Here is a 22,625-nt window from a genome sequence, read left to right as displayed (position 1 = left end):
CAGCTCAGATCATTTGTGGGAATGTAATGACGACAATAACAAATTGTGTTTGGTATGGCAACTCCTTTCCAGCATGAAGAAGTGACAGCTCCAAGGATTTGGATCAGAAGACATCTGCGTTGAAAGATAAATATAATTGGGTGAAGGTACAATCTTCATCAGTCTGGGATCTTAATTCTCAGCCTCCTTCCTTGTTGCAAGGGAACATTTTCTGTCATCAAATGTTGCAGTGCTTCTTGGCCCGTGGTGAATTCACCTGGACCTTCTCGTTCCAAAGACTGCGTTCTCAGAATTCAGATAGCACTTGCCCTAAAGAAGGGTGTAGCAACAACTTAATGTTGGAGACTGCTGAAATGCAGACTTGAACTGAGACCAGCATGGAGTATGATTTCTTCCTTACTAATGAAGAACTCTGTTCTGGAATATCCCTTCCCCTTCAGTGCAATTATGAGACTTCATCAGTATTTCTCAACCTTGGCAACTTGAACATGTGTGGACTTCAATTCCCAGAGTTCTGGGAATTCAATTTTTTTTTACTACCGGTTCTGTGGGCGTGGCTTGGTGGGGGTGTCAGGGGAAGGATACTGCAAAATCTCCATTCCCACCCCACTTTGGGGCCAGCCAAAGGTGGCATTTGCCAGTTCTCTGAACTACTCAAAATTTCCGCTACCCCTTCTTCAGAACCTGTCAGAACCTGCTGAATTTCACCCCTGGTTCTAGGAGTTGAAACCCACACATCTTCAAGATGCCAAGGTTAAAAAACACTGGCGCAGATCAATTCATTCCCCAAGGCAGAGCGCCTCACAAGGGTTTTTAGCTGCTGCTGAATCCAGCAGAAACATTGAACTAATTCCTAACAGGTGTTTGCTGCCAAGTAAGTATTACACACCTCCCTGGCACAGAGTGGATTCATCGTTCTCCATTCCTTCAGGTTCGGATGTACCTGGGAAATGGTGATACCAGCAGCTAGGGACTGGACTGCTACCAGGACAGCTTGCTCAGTGATGGAGGGAATCCAGGTAGGAGGAACCCATGCCAGGACAAAGGGACAGGGAAATGGTAGTTAGAGAGAAGTCCAAACCACAGATGCCTGGTCTATAACTTTCCTCCCTTGCCAGAAAAGATCAGGCATATGGAGACACGCCTAGCATATCATGCCCATTGCTACCCAGAAACGCAAATTTGCAAACTTGCATACTCCTTGTCATCCTCCTAAATAGAGGTAATCATACAACAGTTCATTTAGCAACCGTTGGAAGTTATAATGGCACTGGAAAAAGTGACTTATGATAAATTTTCACACTTACAACCATTCCAACATCCCCATGGTCACATGATCAAAATTCAGATGCTTGGCAACTGATTCCCAGGGTCATGTGATCACTTTTTGCTGAGGTAAAGCCAGATTCACTTAACAACTGTGTTACTAACTTAACAACCACAGTGATTCAATTAACAACTGTAGCAAGGTTGTAAAATGAGACAAAACTCAATTAACAAATATCTCAATTAGTAATAGAAATTTGGGGCTCAATTATGGTTGTAAGTCGAGGACTAACTGTACTGCAGCTGGGTACAGATTTGCCTCTTCCAGCCACTCCGTCACTTTAATCCTTAAGCAGGAATTTCCTACTTGTTTTTTTGCTCCTTATTGTTGTGTTTTATGTCTGCGATCCTTTTCAATGCCACTGAGCCATTCTGAGTATTATAGAAAGGGAAACGCTTCCTCTCCAAGAAATGAAAGCTATCCTTTGCCCACACATACACAATGGCCTGGTGCCATTATAAATGCGTGGGCAAAAGGTAGCTTGCCTTTCTTGGAGAGAAGATAGCGAGCCCTGTAACAGTTAACCAGACATTTCTACTCCTGTATTAATATTGTTCCTTGGGAAATTTATACCTTGTCTCCATTAAATTTATACCTTGTCATCTCCAAATAACAGCTCCAGGCCACACACCCCCACACCCCCCACCCCCACAACATTTTACAAAGTTATAAAACTCTCCCCGAGAGTAAATATTTACCCTCCGAACCAAAATAGAAACGAGAGCTTTAAAACAAACCGGAATGCAACAGATCAACTACAGCTGAATGAGTATAAAAGCTTGGCCAAAGGGAGCAGAGGAGATTCCTTATACTAAGGTTTATTTCCTCATCTCATTCTGCCCTTTTGTGTAATCCCAATTGTGGTGGTTTAAACCGTAGCTAAATTGAGAGAGGGTTTTTTTTTTCCCAGAGAAATAGCATTACCAAGACAACATGAACCTCTTTTGTCCAGAAAAGATTTGGAGGAGAAGAAAGAAAAATGAATTAGAAAAAGAACGGAAGAGAAATGGAACTGGGCGGATTTGATGAGTGCTGCTGACTGCTACAAAATTCTGAAGGATTTGGTACCTGTACTAAAAGCCTGGCACTGGTTTTTCCCATTGCTCACCAGCAAGCCACAATCCGAGGCATTGGTGCTAACCTTTAAAGACCTATACCATTTACAGTCTGAATATCAAAACAAGTCTCTTCCCTTAATGATCTACACTGTTGCAATCAGGAGACGCTCTTTTTGAAGACGCTCCTGCTATCAACAACCTTGGAAATTGCTTTTGGCCTCTGAACGCATCTCTTCTGCCAGACCTGTAATTCTTAACTGACTTCTGCGCGGTGATTGTATTAATTTTCATACAAATTAATATGTGTTTAACTTTTTTGGATCGATGCGTTTGGCTAATGGTTTAAATACGAGCCAAAGTGGAAAGGCAAGGAATGCAATTAATAAATGGATGGATGGATGGATGGATGGATGGAAGGAAGGAAGGAAGGAAGGAAGGAAGGAAGGAAGGAAGGAAGGAAGGAAGGAAGGAAGATGATGCTGGGCCTATAAAAATATAAATTAAAAAAGAATTTGTGTGATAAAGGCCTCATACGAGGTCTACCCTAAATAAGAAATTTGGGCTTTGTTGTTAAAAATATATGTGGAATTTTATATTTAATTTATATTTACCGTATTTTTCAGAGTATAAGATGCACCTTTTTCCCTCAAAAAAGAGGATGAAAATCTGGGTGCATCTTATACACTGAATACAGCATTTATGGCCTCCTGAAACCCTGCCCCCTTTGCAAAAATGGCTATGCATAGCCTTTAGGAGCTTCCAGAGTGCTCCTGGGGGCTGGTGAGGGCAGAAATGAGCAAAAAATGGACTGCTTTTTTCTCATTTTTGCCCCCCCCCCTCAGCTCCCAGGAGCACTCTACAAGCCTCCTAAAGGCTATGCATGCCCTTTTTTTGACAAAACACGGGCCCGTTTTCGTGAAAAACAGGCTGTTTTGGGGAGGTCTGCAGAGTTCGAAAACTTTTTTTTTATTTGCCTCTTCAAAAACTTGGTGCGTCTTATACTCTGGTACGTCTTATACTCTGAAAAATATGGTAATTTTACATTTAATTTTAATTTTTATGGCTGCCTTGGTCCACCTGCCATTTTTGTATAAAAGTATATAATATAATCAAGAGAGTAAAAGAATTGAAATGGAAATGGGCCGGCCACATAGCAAGAATAACTGATGGCAGGTGGACCAAGGCAGCCATAGAATGGAACCCCACAAATAAAAAGAATCCATGAAAGAGATCTAAAACAAGATGGAGCGACAACATCAGCAAGTATTGCCGGCCCAATTGACAAAAAAAAGCTTAAGACAACATTGGTTGGAAATATGAGAAGAGGCCTTCATCCTGCACTGTATAGACAAGGGCTAAGATGATGATGATGAGGAGGAGGAGGAGGAGGAGTGGAATTTTATGGTTAATTTGTATTTGCAATTGCAAATGGGTACTCAGAAATGGTTGCCATTTTGAGGTGTGCTACATGTACAAACTACAGCGTGTTAAGGCTGACAAGGCAATGCTTCTTCATCAACAGAACTGAAATCAAAAGCAACACTGTGTATGTTATTAGTTTTAATAGTCATATCCCTAAATGCTACAGATAACTTACTGTAAGGAAATCCTATAAATGAATGGCAGAAATTTTAAAAGGGGAGGAAGAGGAAGAAGAAAACAAGAAATAGTTCTTAGTACTTACAGCAGCAACTTAAACGGAAATGATTCCGAGAAGCCAGAACCCAAATTAGAGTAGCAGTTGACCCCCAAATCCCTGCCATTCACCTGCTACAGCCAGGGGGAACCAAAGCTTTAAGATCAATGCTACGTGATCCAGCAATTACTAAGGCTATGCTGGGTTTTGGATTTGGTTCCAAAAAGATGCTTTGGAGTGTTTTGGAATGCAAACAGAGTTTTTGTCTCAATAAAGGAGAATATGTGGAACTCAATGTTGAAATGAGGGGTTCCTGGTGCTCTCTGAGCTTGGTTGTTTTTTTTGCAGATATTTCATTACCCAGGCTAGTATCATCATCAGTGCTCATAAGGAGTGGGGTTTGCCTAGCATTTCTCTGCAGCTCTTTAAACCAGCAACCTCTTCCTGCATGCAAATTATTGCTTTAAGAAATTGCATATAGTTGTTACATTTGCCTCCATAAATCAAACTCAAAGCAACGATCATTAAAGGAAGGTTGCCAGCTCTGAGAATCCAAAAATTAGGTCTGCACTTATCTCAAATCCTTGAATCTCGCTCTCCCCAAATGCCATCAATGTGCTACATAAGATAAAATTATTAAATATAGTGGTAAAATAATGTCTTTCTTTTAATTACATTATATTTAAATTTGGGGTTTTTTCCCCTCTTCCCCCTTTTGGTTGCCTCACTATAGGATTATAGCTTCTGAAGAAGGTTTATACATTCCCCAATTAATGATTTCTCTCTTTACAGGATTGGGAAGTGACAATGGTGCAAATCAACCAATGGTCCCCAACCTTTTGGGCACCAGTGACCAATTCTGTAGAGGGAGGTTTTTGTGTAGACCAGAGGAGGCATGATTTTGTGTGCTGCATCCCAGGGATGGTGTTTCGCTTGTTTGTGTGACCCAGTTTCTTACATGCCCCGGCCTGGTGCCAGTCCGCAGACCGGAGGTTGGGGGCCCCTGAAATAGACTTTTAACAACAATCAAGACGCTATTCATCACTTGTGTTCTACCAAGAATGATGTAAAATAAGATGACTCTGCAGACATGAAACATTTAATTCAAGCTAAAGGAGTTCTTAAGAAGGAGGTCTTCTTCTCAGACATGTTTTGCCTGTCATTTAGAGCAGTGCTTTAATTATGTATTAGTATACCCACAAACACACATACATACACACAGACAAAACCACCAGAAACCAAATTCTTAAAAAAATAGGAAGATAATACATCACAATCTGGAATGAAACATGAAAACAAATAAATATATTAATGCTTCCTAAGTAATGTAAATGGAAGATGACAATTCAAGAGAAAAATACTGATAGCTCTGGGAAACAAATTTCAACATCCTACCAGCTCTCGTTTGGATAGGTAACATTATAGGTGCACTCAGGTGAATTATTTTGTACCCCCTCCCCTCCAGATTGTTAGCCGCCCTGAGTCTCTCGGGAATAGGGCGGCATACAAATTAAATAAAACCTTAAAACCTTAAACCTCTGTACATTTCCATGTGCCAAGACTGAAATTCAGAATTCTATTATCAACATCACACAGTATTCAGTGAAGGCACACCACAGACAGACATATATGCCACATATAGACACAACAATGATATATCCATGACAATGTCCATGTCCACACCCACAGCACCTTGTTAGTGCAATCTGCTGGGAAATACACAGACGATTGTGTCAAGACTCTATACGTCTTTGTCAAACCCATCATTACAAGTGACTTCAGGAAAGGTTGTCTCCTCTCACCACAGGTGAAGTGTGTGCGTACTAGGGTGAGCCATCTCTCCCCTCAAATGTACTGGTTGTGCTTAGATTTTTAGAAGTAGACCGAGCTCTTCCTTCAAATTAAAAGTGTAAAAATGCACCATGGACAACATCAGTATTGGGGGGGGGGGGAATGGTCCCTGCTGTTTTAGCAGCATTGCATAAATTAAGCAGACCCCTAAATTGTCAACCTCGGATGGAACATAGAGCAATCTCAGATTCCTTGGATACAAAGGAATGAGAGCTATCGGCAGAGATGGGCCTAGAAGTGCAATCCCGAATGGAGAAGTGGTTAAGCATCTATCTCTTGTGCCTCTTCGCTGAGGAGGAAGCAATTTCTGCAATCATAGAAGTGTTTCTATTCCTGGGAGTGCAATCAAAAAAACAGCACTCTGCCCAGCTCATCAGGGCCATGTGCGAGCGGAGACCAACATCCCCAAACTGCCTCCATGCTGCCTCTCCCTTTCCTGCTTCTGTCACCCCATCACTTGAGGGGAGGGGGAAATCCTCATTTTTTTGTGTCCAGAGGCCATCCTGAATAGCAGTGGTGGTGGTGGTGTAGGGGACAAGAGCCACAATAAAGAGGGATAATAATAGAAAGTCCAGATATCCTGGAAGGAGAGATGGGCAGAGAGGTCTGGGAGTTCTTTTGTGTGCATTCTAATGTGTTAAGCCAAATGATAGACTGGTTTTGCTGCTTGCCCCCCCGCCCCCCCAAATGGCATGTAACCAAGATCTGGTCAGAAGAGTCTCTTGCAGCAAGGTTGGAGAAGGGGGCAACTTGCATCCAGAAGGAATGGAGGGAGTAGGGGTACAGTGCCCAATAGCTGGGGAGTCAAATTATTCTCCATTATGGCATCTGCCCTATGGAACATCTTCCCACCCTTCACAATGCAAACAGTTCTTACTGTTGGCCTTTTGCAAGGCCATGAAGACCTAGCTCTTCGCCAGGGACGGAAGTCAAGGTGGGGCCTCTGATATGGGTTTATGTGATTTGTAGTTTTACTATGCCTCAGCTATTTGATTTCTCTTGGTTTAATTCAGTGTTTCTCATCCTTATCAACTTTGAGCGGGGTGGACTTCCAACACCCAGAATTCAGGGAGCTAGCTGGGGAATTCAGGGAGGTCCGCCCCTCTCAAGGATGCCAAGGTTGCATGGAAACCCTGGTTTTTATTTTGTTCGCTTCCCGGAGCTCCTTGAATAGATGGATGGCCCTTGAAAAACGGAAGAATGAAATAAAATAAAACTCCGGTATAGATGTCTGGAGCCTCAAGGAAATTGCTTTTTCACAACTCCATCATGGCCTCTTTGTAAAATGGGAATTATAATCTGAGAGAGGGAGGGGAGAGGAAGAGAGAGGGAGAAATGAGGAGATGGGGAGAGAGAGGGAGGGGGGAGATATGGAGGGGGAGAAATTAGGAGAGGAAGGGGGAGGGGAAAGAGAGGGAGAGAGAAATGAGGAGAGGGAGAGAGGGGGAGAGGGAGGGGAGAGTGGAGGGAGAGGGCAGAAGGGAGAGGGAAAAATGAGGAGAGGGAGGGAGAAAGGGGGAGAGGGAGGAGAGAGAGGGGGAGAGAGAGAGATAGGGAGAGAGAGAGAGATATTATACAGACAAACAGGAAGGGACAATTCTTCATCATGCTACAAAATATTCCAAGTCTCCTTGAACTTCTTAAGTGTAAGATGAAGGATGGTGATAGTGTTAGACAGCTGGGAGGAGGAGGCTGAAGAAGAGACCAGGGTTCCTTGGGGTGGGGGGGACTGGCTGGTCTGCCAACTCCATTAATCCTACCCCTCCAAATCTCTGTGAGATCAAGGGGAAAAACATGTGCCCTCAACTGGCAACCTCTGAGGAAGAGTCAGGTAAAAATTCTGAAAAAGAATTTCGATCTGGATTTAGCCTGCCATCTGCTTAGAGGAGTTCCAGCAAAAAATAAAAGGGGCTAATGTCAGTATCACATGTTTGCATGGATTTCTCAATCCTTCAAAAGATCCTCCTGATTCTTGCTCCATTATTCTCAATCTCTGCTTCCCACTTCCCTCACTCCTGCCTCCCCCCCCCCCAATTTCTCAAGAGCTTTCTCTCTCTCTTTCCTTCTCCCCCCCTCTCTCTCTCTTTACTTCCTACTGGAGATATTGATTTTTTCCCCTGCCTTTTCTCTTCCTCCCCTCGGGCCCCGAGTCGTGCTGTGTTTTTGTCCCTTTCCTTGCTTTGTATTTCTGCGTGTGTCTCAGCTGGAAGAACGCAAAAACGAACATGGTCTCAAGGTGTAAGACATGGCTAGGTGAATGCCACCCGTCTGGGCGCAGGGCCTGTCTCTCTGCCTTGCACCCAGGCCATGACGATGGCGTTCATCGGGGATTGAAAGAGGCGGGTCACTTGGGGTGCGGCAACTTGACTTGACCCCACCTGCAACTGTTTCTCCTATAGAGAAGAGCGATTATTGGGAGGGGTGTCTCATCGGGGCCCAAGGAGGCGCCTGCAAACCTAGGGATTCTTCAGGTGGATTTCTGCAGATCCTTCTTGCTAGGGTGAAGGATACGACTGTGGCTCTGTTATGTTTGGCAAAATTAATACGCTGTTAGTTAACACTGCAGCAAGAAGCATAAACGCTGCCAAAATACTAAGGGTTATAAAAGAAGGCACTTCATTACTTGAAGGCAAAGGAGGGTAGAATTCAAAAGGTCAGTATCATTCATCTAAAACAGTGTTTCTCAACCTTGGCGACTTTAAGTCCTGTAGACTTCAACTCCCAGAATCCCCCAGCCAGCCGGCTGGGGAATTCTGGGAGTTGAGGACTTAAAGTCGCCAAGGTTGAGAAACACTGATCTAAAATATCTGGCCTGAGCATTCTAAATTGCCATTTTTTAAAAAAAACAGAAGAAATCCTGGTTCAGACTGTATAGAAGGATGGTTGTGTGAGCTTGTGATAGTCAAAAATCAGGAGTCTGCTGCATGTACTCAGGCTAACGGATATTATTAAAGGGCATAAGCTTTTGTGAGCCTCCACTGAGTTTATTCCTTTTAATAAAATTTGTGAGCCTGAAAAAGTACTACGGACTCTTTCTGATTTCTGGTTCAGACCAGGAATTGAATTGCAACATATACAGTAGAGAAATTCCACTTCATTTTCAGAGCTCGTCCATCTCAATTCTCCCTCGCTCTGCAATGATGAATACAGAATAAAGGATTGAAGACACAGGAAGATCAATTCCAAATGGATGTTAAGTGGGGGGAGGGAAGACACAGAACTTCCCTGTAGTAAGAGTACAGGTAGTCCTCAGACTTACAACAGTTCATTTAGTGGCAGTTCGCAGTTACAACGGCACTGAAAAAAGTGACTTATGACAGTTGCACCATGACCTCATGGTGACAGGATGAAAATTCAAATGCTTGACAACAGACTCATATTTATGATGATTGCAGCGTCCCAGGATCGTGTGATCATTTTTGCAATCTCCGGACAAGCAAAGTCCATCGGGAAGCTAGATTCACTTAACAACCATGTTACTGATTTAACAATGACAGTGATTCATTTAATAACTGTGGCCAAGAAGGGTCATAAAATGGGGGAAAACTCTCTTGCAACAGAAATTCTGGGCTCAACTGTGGTCATAAAGTTGAGGACTACCTGTAGTTGGGTCATGACCCAACACCTCAAAGAGAAAGATGGACTCTTTTACATTTGACATCTTCCATAAGGATATCCCAGCATTTTTCAAACTTAGCAACTTTAAGACAGATGGACTGCAACTCACAGAATGCCCCAGCCAGTATAGGAGTTGAAATCCACGGATCTTAAAATTGCCAAGTTTGAGAAAAACACCGGACTAGACAGCCACCTGTCTGGATGCTTTTGATGCATTAATCTGAATTCTTGGAGTGAGCACCAGATGGTCTTATGTCCCCTTCCAAGCCAAGGATTATATTATACTACTGAAAAACACTGGGAGGACAGTCTGTATGTTTCACTGGCAGAATCAGAAAAGCTACCAGAGACAAGTTAAGAAAACCAGAAGGCACCTGTCTCCATCTGCAATAGTACTTAGTCCATGGGCCTTGTGATCAAAGCAGAGAGTCCAAAATGCTTTTCTTAGTACAGCTAGTCCTCAACTTACAACAGTTCAATTAGTGATCGTTCAAACTTACAGCAGCAGTGAAAAAAGTGACTTATGACTATTTTTCTACTTATGACCGTTGCAGCATCCCCTTAGCCACATGATTTACATTCGGATGCTTGAAACTGATTCACATTTATGACCGTTGCAGTGTACCGAGGTCATGTGATCACCTTTTGAGACCTTCTGAGCAGCAAAGTCAATGGGGAAACCAGATTCGCTTAACAACGGTGTTACTAGGTTAACACTAAGTGTGGTGATTCACTTAACAAACGGGATAAGAAAAGTTGTAAAATGGAACAAACTCACTTAACAAATGTTTCACTTAGCAACATAAATTTTGGCTTCAGTTGTGGTCGTAACTCGGGGACTACCTGTACCCGGTTCCTTATGTTGGGTTGACAAAAAACCCAGATGAAATTGAGAAGCAATTTCATGTAGGACATTGGAACTCATCCGCTTATGAGTATTAGATGACAAAGATATAGCCCCACTGAACTCCAAAACTCTCTTTTGGGCTAAAGTTGTGGGAATCCAGGTTGATCTGTTTACACAAGATCAATTGAAATACGGTGTGCTAAACTCTGTTAGGATGGAAAGAGTACTGACATTTTTTGAACGTTGGTATTGAGGAAGATTTCTGAGAATGCAAAAACAAAAAACAAAAAAGAAATGGATCATTGAACAAACCCAACTAGAGTTGTCACTCAAGGCAAAAATGACCAAATTCAAGTTATCCTATTTTGGACACCTTATGTAACTCTCTGGAGAAGGGAGTTATTGCTGAGAAAGGTAGGAAAAAGAGGATGACCATCAGCAAGATAGATGAACTCATTAGAAAAGCAATGGGTGCACCATTGGAAGACCTGAAGAACCAGGCCTGGACTGACTGTCATGAAGAAAATCTATCTATGTGATTGCTAGGAGTCGACACCGGCTGGATGGCATATAATCAATCAAGCAAACAAACTAATTAATTTTAACCTTAGTTAGGCGGACGCATGTCTGCGTGCATCCAATTTACTGATAGCTGAGAACCTCGTGCTCAAAGGCATCTCTGGATTAGTTATTATGAGCCAGTGTATTGATAAACCCAGAATGTGAGTAAACTCAGTAACTAGATTATAAACCCATTGGGATGATTAGAAGTTCTTTGGATCCCACTCCAAAACTCTGTAAATGTCTGAGCCAGAGAGGGACTGTAGCATTTACTGGCTCAAATCAGAGGTCCATCAAGTTTAGGATCCAAGATATTGAACCAGATGTGTTCCCATCAACTTCTGTTTGTCCTGCACAATACATTATATTCAGAGATACACCACTTCTGATACATGGGATCTCCATTTCACCCACCTGGCTTTGTAATTACTGACAGACATTCCTTCTATGGAAGGTTTAAAAGTCTCTTTTTAAACCTCCTGTATTGTTCACATATACGAGGGCAGAGAACATCACTTGTTCATTCTATGTTGAATTGCTTCTCTGCATCTCTGGCCAGCTGTTTTGACAAATACTCTACCTGCTTTCTTCATCATTACTGATAATTTGTATATTAGCTCTTATTCACTTTTTATTATATACTTTTATTAATTTATTAACGATTTTTTAAAAAAAAAACGAAGATACAAAATAATATAAAGTGAGAAAAGGAAAAGAAAAAGACAGATGTCAAAGAGAAACTAAAAGTGCAAGAAAGGAAAGGTGTGGGGGGGGGGAGAAAAGGAAAAGGAAAATAAAAAAGAAATCAGCTACAAGGAAGTAGCTTCCGAGCTTCTTTACAGCAATTTATAAGTACAATTATACATTTACCTCTTATTCTACGGTTACAACATAACTCTCTCCTTTCTAAAGTCTCTTCTATCTGATCATCAAAACCATGCATCAGAAATTCATTTTCCACACAGAAAGTCTATAAAAGGTTTCCAGTGCAATAAGTGTGGATAATTCTTTTTTCTCTGAATTTAGATATTTCAATTTAGCCATCTCAACTTATCCCTTGTTTTCCTAAATTATCACCCAGGCAGCCTCGGTCCTGGGGATCTGCATTTATAGTTGGGAGATGCCCCCATTTCAGGGTTAAAGGTGCTGGGGGCGGAAGGTCAGCCCAGGATCATCAGACCTGGCTTCTCTTTCAGCCACACTGCCTGGGTGAGCCACACCGGTTTCGGAGAGGTTTAATCAAAGCCGGCAGGTTTCATTTCCACCTGCCAAAGCTTGAAGGAATAAAATCCCCCAGATCGTTGCAGGTTTGGGGAGCGAAGGGGGGGAGAGAGGGGAGGACTCAAGACAGCCTGCAAAGGGAAAGAATTAAAAGGGGTACGGATACTACCCAAAGGGGAACCAATGGTCTGGTTCCCAAGGCCGGAGAAGCGATGAGGGGGTCCACAGTTTTGTGCCTCAATTTCACACCTTCCACAAACCCTTAATCCCATCAAGTGACACTTCCAGACTCTCCACTGCTGGTAATTAATTTACAAGCATATACACGCTCACACTCTCCAGACTTTTGAGCACAGAATCTCTGCTGATGCCTCATTATTTTGGTTTGCTACATCCATATCTCTGGGTCCCGCTTTTTCCATCTCCCCCGCCTCCCTGCTTTTAAAATTTTTGTTCGCAAGTATGGAAGTCTCTTGTTTTCCTACCTTTTAGCCACATTATTTAGTCTTGGCTCTGGAAGATGGAGATAGTGATTGGCATCCGCAAGGTGCATTTCTGTAGACTTCACTAACCTGTGAGATGAAGCTGCCAGAGGTTTGGGGGTGGGGGGAGGGTCAGGAACGATAGCAATAAAATGAGATTTCAGCCCAGCTCCCTCTCATTAAAACCAAAAATAAAATAAAGCCTTCTTGAATTTGCTTGGGAAAGGGATTCTCCCAGCCCACCATTCCTTGTCCCCCAATTCTAGATGGGGTGCATGCTGCAGTTGCTCAGAATTGAGGGTGGATGGAGCAGTGCACATGCTCTGGAGAAGTGTGCAGGAGCTGAATTCTGGGTGAGACTCAGAGATGAAGCTGAAACTAGCAGCAACCTCAAATCATCTGCCAACTTTGCTGCTCTCGGTTGCTCCAATCTTCTCCCACTTGGCTTCCATGTAGAGGTAAAACCAGACACCCCCACCCCACCCAAAACGCTGCTTTCCTCTCTCCTCTCAGCAAGGCCCTTTTCCAGATGTTTTGATCTCTGCCGTTTCCTGGAACCCAGACCCCAGGTGGCCACTTTCACTCAGACAGCAGTGGCTGGTAATTTTGACTGCGTCCCCCTGCCGCTGCCTTCTCTGCTCTCCCCTTGTGTGATGTGGGAGGGGAGAGACCTTTCCATAAGTGTCCATTAGTAGCTTGTTTTGGTAACAGGAATATCTGAAGGAAAGGGGTGGACCAGCAATCATTCCAGGTTTCTGCTTGGAGGAACAGGTGGGGGGTTGATGGCAGTGAGAGATAAATGAGAGAAGGTATTGGAGGGGGGGGCACACCAGAAAAATGGTTCAGGGTGAGAAGAATCAATGGAAGGAGAGCCACGAGAGGTCTAAAGCTCCAGCTGAAGGAAGACTCGGCATCACCGTGCTAAGCAGGTAGAAAGAAAGAGGGCACTGTCTCATAAACCAGGATTTATAGCAGAGTCTGGGTTTCAGAACGATTGTAACATGCACATGCCAACACGGTTTTCGCTGAGCAGCCTTCGGCCGCCTCATGCCCTGCAGATGTGCTGAGCTTCAGTGTGTCTCGCTCTCATTCCTGCATCCCGAGTCTCTCCGCCGGCAGTTTGCAATGTTCATTTGTACAGGAGATGCAGGGGAAGAGTCGGACTTAGATGCGGCTGGGTTTTTGTGTAAGTGCAGTGAGCAAGAAAGAAGGCATTGTGATGGCATTTATGGACTGTTCGTACAACGAGGGGAAGAGTACAAATATTTAAACGAGCCTGTGCGGGTGTGTGCATCCTTCTATAAAGACCAAAATATGACTAGCTATAGGCTGAAAGGCTACACACAGGCATTGTTATGTCAGTGCACATAGCGTGGATAACCACATCTTCTTACAAGGTTACACACAGAAGACTTGAGAGCCCCGCATAGCATCCCAAAGTCCCAATATAAATTCCGTATGTGTTCTGCAGGACAGATACAAGAATACAGTATAGGTCAGGCTAAAGAAAGTACAGCTTTTCCGAGCAGGAACAGTCAGAAATCATGCTTCTGAAATTCTCTAGTGACCGTGGGGGAAAAATATGTAGATATAAATCAGAACTCCACTGACAAAGCATCTATCTTCCAAATATGTGGTTAAAAAGGGGGAAATGTACGTGATAAATTCTAGCCACTGTGCACATTCCCCAAACACTGTAAATAACAACTTAATTGTACAAACAGACCTGGGTATACCAGCCCGTCAATGAACATAAAGGGAGGTTAGAAAATATGGACTAGCCACACTTAACCGATAGCAGTGTCTGTTTTCTAAGTGGGGCAAATATGCCTATCTGCCAATAAATGAAAAGTCCTGCTAATCCCCAGTCAACCTGAAGACTTTGTACATTGACTAGACAACGTACAATCCTTTAGTTCAGACTGCTCATTTATGCATATTCTTCACAATGTCGATTGACTGGGCAGAGTGGCAAACAGTATTTATGCACATTTTCCATTCAGCACACATGAATCATAAGTATATACATGTTACTAATCCAAAGGGTAATACTATGTTCTTCAGAAATATAATTAATGAAAACTAACATAAAAATATAGTACTCAACATTAGTAAATATAGTTAATGGGGGGCTTTAAGGAAAGAGCTATTACCTATACAAATGGATTCCCTTGGAGGGTATATTTGGGAGAACCATGGTAGGAGACTCTGGGGTTATCACCACAGAGTTGGCAGTAACTATATTTGTTTCTGTTTAGTTTCTTTATTCCATACTTGCTGGGTACATAGAAACCCATACTATTTTAGCATGGCTATAAGAACATCAAAGCTTGAATGCATTAATGTAACCCAGTAAGCTGGATATGTTGGAATCCCTTACTAACTACACCAAAGGAGGAGCCTTCCACCCTAGTCAACATCTTCTCTTCATTCCTCAATCAGTGGGGAAAACACCACAAGAGCTGGCAGTTGTACATTGGGAGCATGGGACAATCTCACCGTGGCCTCTTTCTCTGGTGAGAAAGAAATTTAATCAGCGTAAAAATCAGCAGCACCAGCAGAAGCTGCCATCTTCCTTCCTTCAGGTCCTTCCACATGAAGTTCTCCAGTTCTGTTCGGTTGCAGTTCTGGTCACTCATATACAGCGTAACCATCCTTTAGTATTTCAGGTGGATACTACATCAAGGAAGGTGCCCTCTGACTAGATTACTCACACTGTGTTATACAAGGGAAACTGCTGAAGACTGATAAGTGTTCCTCAGCCCTTCCAGATGGGCTGGTCAGCTAGATTTTGAAGTCTGATATCCAGAGACCCGTAGTTTGACTAAGAGGGGTACAATATATGGGGGAAGAGGGCTTAAGCTGAATCTACAGCCAACCTTTGCATGATTATACAGGGGATCAGGAAAGATCCTACCTGCCTTGATACACATTGTAGTAGGAGAAACAACTGCACATAAACGAGACACCCAGCTTGAATTGAGACAGCTCCTAATGCTGGGAACACTTATGGTGGAAAAATCACGTACAGTGAAGAAAGGGTTCAATCACTGAAGCAGATAATCGGAGAGCAAAATAGCCAGTAGCCCACAGATACACAAAGTCAGAGGAAGGGAACAAACCATGTGCAAGACACAGGCCTATACCCAAGGAGTAATTCAGGCCCACGTTAAACGCATCGCCACAAACACACTTTGGTTCAGCCAACGGTAAGGAGACATAGTCAACAGTGTCCCTGTTGTACAAGCCAAGAAGATCACCAACACATTAAAAGAGACACACGTGGAATTGCCTCAAGGAAAACACGCCTGTTTCACAAAGACGTGAGCAACATCACAGGTGGATTGCCAGCCTCCATGTATAAAAGCTCACAAATATGTGTTCTCAGGGACTTCACATCTAGCAGTGTGGAGTCCCAAATACAAATGTTCACAGACATGGAATTACTCAATAGTCATAGTCACCATTAGCCTGGCCCAGACCAACGATCCATCTGAGCCTAGTCTCCAGAATTCAACAAGAGAAACATGGCTTCAGCCCCCATTGCAATGGAGGCCACTGGGGTAGGGGCTCCATTTCCAGTCCTAGGAAAAAAGGGGGCAGAAACACATGGGTGACTCACAGCCACAAACTGCTGGTGAGGTTGCACAAAAGACAGCCCATGCACCCAACATGGGTGTGATGCCAACGGGCCTTACCCAGATACCCACCCTCAAAAGGGACGAGACTGAAAGAGTGGTGAGAATAGAAAGAATTCACACATCCTTCAAAATAAGCCAGCATCTCCTTAGGGATTCCCACACACACATCCTGAAAACAGTTTCCAGAGGAAATCACAGTGGTAATTATGGCATGATTTTATCTTCTCCCTCACACTCGCAATTTAACAGATGGCTTGCCTCCGCTACCTAAGCTTCTTGGCTGATCCCACCCTTCATCATCCCCTCAAACACACACTCTCTGTCTCTCTCTCATTTTTTAAAGACCAGCTTAGCGTCCCACTGACAGGATCCTGTGACAACAGGTTCCACAGGTTGCCCATCAGCTGTGTGTAGGAAAAACCGTCTGGTAGCAACAGAATATATAAAAGAACATCCTCCATAGGACAAATGTAAACATGCCAGCCAAGATAAACAGTTTATTGTCATTTGTCAAACACCAGCAACACCTTGCAATGTCACCTTCCCCCCCATTGGTTCAGCCCCCTGCTGCTTTATTGTTCTTCAAAGAATGGCACCTGACCTGTGATATCCAACATCATCACCATCTCCGCTGTTTCCTGCCTAACTCCATCTTTGTTCCTTTCCTCCATCTTTTAATTCTCCACGCTTAGCCCCCCATCTCCCCCCACCACCCCGGTCCTTGGCTGAGTGTCAAGAGTTCCAAAAGAATTGAAGGCCACCCAACTTATGGAAAAGGGGGCCTAATATTTGAATGGCTATGAGAGCCTTTTGTAAAACACACAGTCTCACTTTTAATTCAATTTCACACACACACACACTTTTCCCAGGTGTCTTCTAAAGCCAAGAGCTAGGAGGGCATCACAAAAGGAACCTGAGCCCAAATCTGGGAAAGCCCTGGAAACATCTGCAAGAATTCCACTGCATCCTGGCACCAACTCACAATGACTGAGCCTCTTCCCCTGCCCCTCTCCCCACCCAGAGAAACAAATCCAGGCAGGCCAAAGAGCAAAGCTACCATCTCCAATCACCCTTCTGTCCTCTGGAGACCAGCGAGCTTAAGCTAGCCACCCGGGCTAAGGAGAGAGTTGGCTAAGAGGCTGGCCACTGTCTGCCTTTCTTGACAAATAAGTCCTGGTTCCAGTAAACAGAGCTGGATTGGTGGGGAAGGGTCAACTGTGGATTTCCTACAAAGAAGTTGGGGAAGCCCAAACTTCTGTAGGGCATGAGCTGAGAAATGAGGGACCAGCCAGTGCAATTATTTGAGGAACAGGTAGCTTGAACCCAACCCTACCTCAACTTTCTACATGTTTACCTTTCTGGGGGAGGGAGAGAAATGAAACCCAGCGGATTTCCACTATCCCTTAGCCCCCTTTTGCTTTGAAGTGCCAGCAGTAAGATTTTTTTTTCCTAATGACCAGGAGATAAATCACTCTGCAGCTCAGCCTCTGAGCCTTTCCATTCTGTTCACGGAAAAACCCCTCCCTTAATTCCCATCCTACTTGTCAACCCCCTTATTAAGAGGCCGATTTAGACAAACCTCCAATCAACCCAATCATGCATTCCACCTCTTCCCCCCCCCCTCCACCACCTCTGTTCATGTGGGGAAAGAGTTGCGTCTTTAGGAGCCAGTCTGCTGCCTAAAGAGGTGGAAAAGGAGAGCTCCTAAGCCCCTCCACACGTCTTCAAGGCACCTGGGTTTCCCTTGGGAAAGGCTTAGGACTTCTCTCTCCATTCCAGACCCCAAGACCTGTCATCGGAGCTGCCATTCCTCCTGTTGATGAGAGGTGTGGTTCCTCCACCTTTGGGGATGGATGGAAAGAGTCGCCCCAGCCCAGCTCCATCAACTCACCTTAGCCAGCTTCTCATCCAGGCATCCTTTTGTTTGGGGGGGGGGACCCCTGAATTCCTCCAGCAGACCTAAAAGGGGCCCATCTTCTTCTTTTGCACCTCCAATCCCAGCATCAAATGGCAATCTCAGCTCTCTTAAGGCCCTGCTATATGCATGGTGTGTGTGTGTGTGTGTGTGTGCATGCGTGTTTGTGACTGTGCGTGTCTTGGAAGCTGGACAAAACCCAGCAATACCCACCCCTTGAGCTGTAACTCTCCCACTCCCCAGTTGCCCTCCCCTTTATGAACGGATCTTGCAGCTGGGAGGATGCCCTGTTACTTTAATCACAATCACCCCATACACACACACACACAGAGCTAAAGATGCCTGGATCGGATGCCACTTTAACCACTATCCCCTGCTACTTTCATTAGGCATCTCTTCCTCACTAGCCTTTCTTTTCCGCGGAGCTCAGTCCAAGTGCCCGTAACCATTAGGCACAGCTCTCCTTTTCTGGGACTCAAGTCATCCTCCCACTGGTTCCCACTCCCAAAGGGCCCAGGGGGGGGGGATCATCCCCAATTTTAACCCTGCCCACTTCCTGCTGGCCACCCCGCTGCCCTCCCTGCCTGGAGGCCACTCCAAGCCACATGAGAAAAGGAACTCTTTGGGGGTGAAACCAAAGGGGCATTCCCCCCCCCGCCCCTCCCCACCTCTCTTTCTCCCTCCTAGAGGGGAGAAGGGAGCAGATGTCCTTCAGTTAAGCTGCATTTCCCCCCCCCACTTTTCAACCAATACAGATTCCCTTCTCTGCTAAGAAAAGGCAGAGGCTGCAGTGAAGTCTCTATAGTGTAGATGTTTCTGATCCTTTTGCAGTTCCAGACCGGTCTGGATTAATTCAGAATACAGTAATGAGGTTAAAAAAAAAACCACCTTTTTTTGGCATTTCATACTCTTGCAGTCTGGATGATCAATGCCACAAACAAAACACGCTCCCTTACCCATATGAATATCAGAAAGGGAGGGAGAGACCAAGAGAGGGGCTGTCACCCAGTCTCCCCCCCTCCCCTGCAAACCAAGCCCCTGGGGTGGGCAGCTAAGAAGAGGCAATAATCTGCTTTCAGAAGTCTAAACTGAAACCTCAGGCTGGGGTGGGGGGGCACGTCCCACAGAAAAGACAAGAGGACAAAATTGTGACATCAGGGTGGAAGGAGAAATGGTTTCCCCCCCCCCAAGGGAGGGAGGGTCTCCTTCATTTTCCATCAAGGGTTCCCCACTTTCCATGGCTCCACGATAAGAAAAAAAATGCCCCCCCAAAGAGGCAGTGATGGAGTAGAAGCCCCCACCCCACCCCCCAAACCGCCAAGTAATAAACCTCAGTGCTGCGACTCTCTTCCACAGCACCGGGACATTTGCTGCGGGAAGGTACATATTCAATACATAAAAGAAGAAGAAGAAGAAGAAGAAGAAAAAGCAATGAATTAAATAATTAAATCCGGCTTACCTTTTCATGACAACTCCTGAGAAAAGGATAAACCAGGAAACTGAAGAGAGGAGCAAAATGTTCTCCGCCTCTGGAGATACACAGAGAAAGAGATGAGTCTGTATTTTTTCTTTCTTGGTTTTGGGTTTTTTTTAAAAATAAATAAATAAATAAATAAATAAATAAATATGCAATATTATTTTTTCCTAGCCTCTCCCCCCCACCCCCCCACCCCCATTTCTTTTCCTCCTGCGGGAAATCAAACAAGCGCTAAATCCAACCAGCCGCGGAACCAACAGCAACATCTTCCCCTCTCCTTCCCTTCCAAAAATTTCTTTCCGATCTTTATTCACCGCTCAGGCGCCCCCCCCTCCCCGCTTGCTTTTCTCTCCCACCCCCACCCCCCATCTGTCTCCGTTCAAGGTTGTTGCAGGCTTCCGCGCTACACATGTTGCATCCCAAAGTTAAAGCAGAACCTGGCGCCGAAGCGAGCCCAGCGAGGAGGGGCTGAAATAAATAAATAAAGGGGGGAAGCCCCGCTGCCTTCTTCTCCCCACCCCCGCTTCCAAGCTGCCTTTCTCGGGGCCTTCAGCGTAGAAATCTCTGCATCGCTCACAGCTTTGAGTTTCCTTCTTTCCTTTATTTATTTATTTATTTATTTGTCTCTTAAGACCACCCCTCCCTTTTATTCTTCTTCTTCTCCTCCTCCACCTCCTCCCTCCCTCCCGCTTTCCCGGGTCACCTTTCTATAAAGACACGCGGCGGTGCAAAAATAAAAAATAAAAATAAGAGAGGGGTGCGCGTGAAGACGGAGGGAGAGAAGCGCACGGGGAGAAAGGTGGAGGAGAGGAGGGGGGCGGGCCCGTTGAGGTGCTGGGGGGAGCTTGGTATATTTTTATTCCTTTAATGCAGACCAGACCACGTCGCCTGTCCTTTCCCCCCCGATCTTGCAAGGCAAAAGCAGGCAGGCGGGCGGGCAGGCGCGCGCGCGCGCAAGCACCAGGGAGGGTCATTAGCATTCAACACCCATCCCTGAGCCTCACCACCAGCGCGGCAGAAGCAGGTTGCGAAGCCGGCGCAGCCGAAGAAGCCCAGCGCCGCAGTCCTGGGCGCTGGAAGGCGGGGAAGGGAAGGAGGGAGGGAGGGAGAGGAACAGGGATCCGACCCGATCCCTGCCTTCCCCGAGAACCGGCTCCCGGAGCAAGAGGAGGGAAGCTCGACCGTGCACGCGCGCACACGCCACCTGGCACCGGCAGAAGCTGGGTCCGGCGTCCCTGAGTCTCTGGGCAGGTCTCAGAGAGGCCGCCGCTGAGCTCAAGGCAAAGCGACAGCCCACCCGCTCTCGCTCGGAGGGTGAGATTGCGCTCCCCCCCGGGGGAGGCAGGATCTGTCTCTCCAGCATCAGAGACGAGGGGGGACCAAAAAGCAAATTCACCGTAGAGGGAGGGAAGGAAGGAAAAGGTGAAAATCGACCCCCAACCTCCCCGGTTCCGTTGGCTTCCAAAGTCCACCGCCCCTTTCCAAACTCACCCACGAGGGGAAAAAATGGAGTGTAGGAACACACCCCAACACTTTCCGTGGCATGCGGGAATGATGGAGGTCTGTGTAGATGGAGCCGTCCCGTGCTTTAATAGGGCTGGGAAATAAGCAGAGCAGCAACCGGGTTGCAGAGAAGATGGGGTAAGGTGGGGTGGGGTGGTTCCTGCCGGCTCTCCTTGGCCGCTTACGCCAGGAAGATCCCTCGGGTGTTTATTGCAAGGCACGGGAGAGGACTTAAAAAAAAAGATGTGAGAGTGCATAAAATACCCTGTCCCAAAGGTCAGGGTAATGCACACAGCAGCTTGCTCTTTCTCTTTTGCCTTTGTCATTTCCGCCCTGTAGCCAAAAGGCCGAGAGGCTCGTTGTCAGGGGGACGGATGGGAGACCAAGCGGAGGTTTTTTTTAAAGTGGAGTAGTTATTCAGAGAAAACAACAGAGGGCGCTGCGCCGCTTCCATCTGGTGCTGTAGATTGACCCCAGAGGGGGCCGTTTGGGAAGAGTTTCAAATAACACAAAAAACCCGGACCGCTTAACCTATTTTTGCGGGTCAGGGCGCAACTGAAGGATCTACTTAGAAGAAGCGGAGAATCAGTGCTCGGATGCGTGTGTATGTACATCCAAAGACTGGGATGGGCTGCAGAAGGACAAGAAAGAAAGTACCCAACTGGTCACCCAAATAGCAATTTTATTAAGAATCATGCCATCAGCCTAATCCGGAGCGCTTCGTTGACTTAACGTTGCCGGGCGGCCGTTCGCCTTCATCTCTTGCAAAGGGTCTTTCCCGGATTTCTCCGGGCTCGAGCCCACGCGAGGCTTGCAGCTGAGCGCACAGCAGTTCCCGAGCGAAGAAGCACATGCCGAGTTAGAGCCCCGCCAGCACCTCCCTACTTCCGCCGGTCTTTCGGTGCCTGTCCCTTGACCCCTTCAAGGGATCAAAGGCTTGGAAAAGCAGGAATGAGCAACACCCAACGGCTGTAAAGCCAGGGATGGCGAGAGAAATCCGCCTGCCGCCCTTTCCCCTTCCCCTGCGCTTTAGTACTTTGGTTCACCTACATGAACTGCAATGCTCCCTCTGACCAGGAGAGGGCAGCAAGGAGTCCGAATGGACCGGGTGTCTCTGCAGCCACCTAGTGGCCGAGCGCAAGTGGGCCACTAGAGAAAAAATGAAAAGAAACGAGGCAGAGGGAAGATCGTCGCCTTGAGGGAAGCGGAGCATCCTCCTGTCCTGGCTGGTTTCCCCTTTCATGCTGCTACCACAACTACACCTTTCACACATCTCCCCAACCCTGCAAGGCTTATAAATAACTCACCTCAAGCAGAATTGTTTTTGTTGTGGGGGAAAATTGGAGGAGGAAGGAATATTAGCTATGCTAATCGCCTTGAGTTATTCATAAAAATAATAAAGACAGGATATAGAATCAAATAAACAAACAGATTCCAATCCTGAGAGAGGAATGGGAAATAACCATGTCACTCCACTCTATGTGTGCA

General features: G+C 45.5%; 1 protein-coding gene across 1 annotated transcript in view; it reads right to left on the bottom strand.

Annotated features, from left to right (window-relative positions):
- The window catches only part of GRIN2D (glutamate ionotropic receptor NMDA type subunit 2D), a 63,341-nt gene extending 43,614 nt beyond the window's left edge, over positions 1-19,727 (bottom strand). The window contains exon 1 of the mRNA XM_014052472.2: positions 19,617-19,727. The gene's annotated coding sequence lies outside the window, so the exon portion shown is untranslated. The remainder of the gene's footprint in view (positions 1-19,616) is intronic.
- Positions 19,728-22,625: the final 2,898 nt, after the last annotated feature.

The sequence above is a fragment of the Thamnophis sirtalis genome, unplaced genomic scaffold (genome assembly GCF_051295495.1).
Source record: "Thamnophis sirtalis isolate CommonGarterSnake01/CBP01778 unplaced genomic scaffold, rThaSir2_p1.2 scaffold_4, whole genome shotgun sequence".
In the NCBI taxonomy this organism is placed as follows: Eukaryota; Metazoa; Chordata; class Lepidosauria; order Squamata; family Natricidae; genus Thamnophis; species Thamnophis sirtalis.
This window is presented reverse-complemented; position numbering and strand designations above follow the sequence as displayed.